The 2,500-nt window shown below is 39.8% G+C and overlaps 1 protein-coding gene across 2 annotated transcripts in view; it reads right to left on the bottom strand.

The window, feature by feature from the left end:
- creb5b (cAMP responsive element binding protein 5b) overlaps nucleotides 1-2,500 on the bottom strand; it is a 56,765-nt gene that overhangs the window by 33,381 nt on the left and 20,884 nt on the right. The gene's annotated exons all lie outside the window — the stretch shown is intronic.

Genomic DNA, 2,500 nt, shown 5'->3' with positions numbered 1-2,500 from the left:
CGTCATTTTAGTCTAGTTTTAGTCAAAAGAAAACTAAAGGTATCTTAGTCTTAGTCAAACACATTTTAGTCTTTTTTTTATAACAAATTATTACCATTTGAGTCAAATAGTGTTTCACACATCTCAATTTTCCAACAATATTGTGTCCACAGGGCTACAGGTCTGTTATAATTACTCATTTTGATTTTTTGTCAGTTAGTATTTTTACATGCACAGGTAAGTCGAGCTACAGTTATAGCTCGGCTGGGATTTGACCATAGACAGTAAAAGATTCGACTGGACCACGGTCATATTCGTAGACCAGTGTTTCTCAAAGTGTGGTCCGGGGATCACTGGTGGTCCGCAAGCTATCCCAAGTGGTCCGCGAGCAGACGTGGTAAAATATAATATAGATGAGTTGTTTGCAATATTGAACCAACTTGTATGTACATCCAAACAGTTCTGCAACACTGTCTATGTGAGATATGCCAGTTTAAATCATACAGTATGAATCCTCTGACACAATAAGCAAAGTGCAAAGACAATAAGCAAGGTGGTTCAGTGAGTAGGCCTATTGTGTAGACTAATTTTTTTTTTAGCTAGGGTTAGTTAAGTGGTCCTGAAACTGAAAAAGTTTGACAAACACTGTCGTAGGCCAAAGTATTAATGTTTTACTCCGCCTTGCTAGATGGCGATATGCGCCCAAACACAACACATTCCCCAAACAGACTCTCCATCTTAGCCATAGCTAACTTGCTAGCGAACTTTCCATATTAGCTTACTTGCTAGCAAACTTTGCATCATCAGTCTAACTAGTTTAATAGTTGACATTACATGATGAACATTTTCGATTGGACATTCTGGGGGATGTTAATATGTATGAGAGAAGCTTCAACTTCTGGGTATGTAGCATTGTGGCATAAAGCTTAGGTAGCTGGAAATCTCCAGTGTTCTTGTTCCATGTAGTTTCGTGTTGCAGCCACAGGGTTGCAGCAACAGCACGTAGACTAGCCTACAGGAAAGCTGTTGCGTATTCCTCATTCGGAATATTTTGAAATTGTAACAGCTAGATATTCTGTCTTCTCATTTTGTAGACGAAAATGAAGAGAGATTTTATCTTAGTTTTTATTTCATGCAAAACATTTTAGTCTCGTCTTTTTTCGTCAACAATAATGCATCTTAAGATAGTCTTAGTCAGTGTTTCAGGACATTACTGCCGTCTCGTCATCGTCTCGTCTTAGTCATGAAAAAAAAGGTTGTTGACGAACATATTTCCTCTCGTCTCGTCTAACGAAATTAACACTATGTGTTTGTATGTGTGAGTATGTGTGTGTATGTGTTTGTATGTGTGAGTATGTGTGTTTGTGTATCTGTGTGTATAAGTAAGTAAGTATAAGTAAGTATAGTATAAATACTCTTTTGATCCCATGAGGGAAATTTGGTCTCTGTATTTATCCCAATCCGTGAATTAGTGAAACACACACAGCACACAGTGAACACACAGTGGGCTCTATCTTGCATACCAGTGCAATTGACTTTGTATACTCGCGCTTTTGTCTTTCCTATTTTGCAGTCAGCGCATATTGGAATTTTCCCTCCACAGGTACATCTGCGCCCACGGGGGCATTTCAGCAAAAAGAGGGGGCATGTTCCGGCGCAAACGGTCCCTGTTGATATTTTGCAGTTTCAGAAAACAATTCTGCCACAGACCAGGAACCTCCTGGTCTAAAGTCAGTGGCACCAATTCAGATGCTATTTTAAGGGCGCATGCATGGCCACAGGCCTGCAGAAATGAATGCTATGCACACCGATCTACAGACACCCTGTGCACAGATGGAAACATTCAAAGCCTTGATAATATTTGTCCGTTTCCCAGTTTTGTTTGTGCATTGGTCAAGTAAAAATGTTGTAGCCTATATAGTACATCTACATGCAATATCTTTACAACAACGCCTAATTACGACCTATTAATTTGGACAACGTTATACAGCCCTATAAAGGCTAAAGTTACCTTTAGTTTTGTTCCAATTTATCGTTGTGTATGGCTTTATAAATCTAGCGAACACATTTCCACGAATCACGGATGTGTTGATGACATAAATTAGGAAATATTAGAGGACTTAATGAGACGTGATGTTGAACTGCATGCCGATGCCATTTAACCCAAATGCCCCAGCAGCAGCACGGGAGAGGAGAGCTTATCTGACAGATCTGCATATCTGCATTGTCTATAGTGAGGTAATGTTAGATTACATTGCAAAAATATCACCATGCATTCATAACCTCGTGATTCAGTGAGAGTGATCCCAAAACATCGGAAAGTGACATTTCTGTATTACATTTTGTCAAGAGGAAAAATCAATAGCAAACTGTTCCCAACTGACTATAGCGCTGTGAACCGTTCCTGGCTGCACCTGGCAAATCCGCCATCATAATAGCAATCCGCTATGGAACAGGCGCGCCTGTTGTTAAAGGGAATGTGAGATGACGCTCTGATTGGTTTATTGCACGTTACGCCCAA

The sequence above is a fragment of the Alosa pseudoharengus genome, unplaced genomic scaffold, assembly GCF_046254945.1.
Source record: "Alosa pseudoharengus isolate Yale_2024_CS ecotype anadromous, Long Island Sound unplaced genomic scaffold, YU_APseudo_1.1 YU_APseudo_1.1_scf_12, whole genome shotgun sequence".
NCBI classification, from domain to species: domain Eukaryota; kingdom Metazoa; phylum Chordata; class Actinopteri; order Clupeiformes; family Clupeidae; genus Alosa; species Alosa pseudoharengus.
Note: the sequence above shows the minus strand (reverse complement) of the source record. Positions and strands in the feature narration are given on the sequence as shown.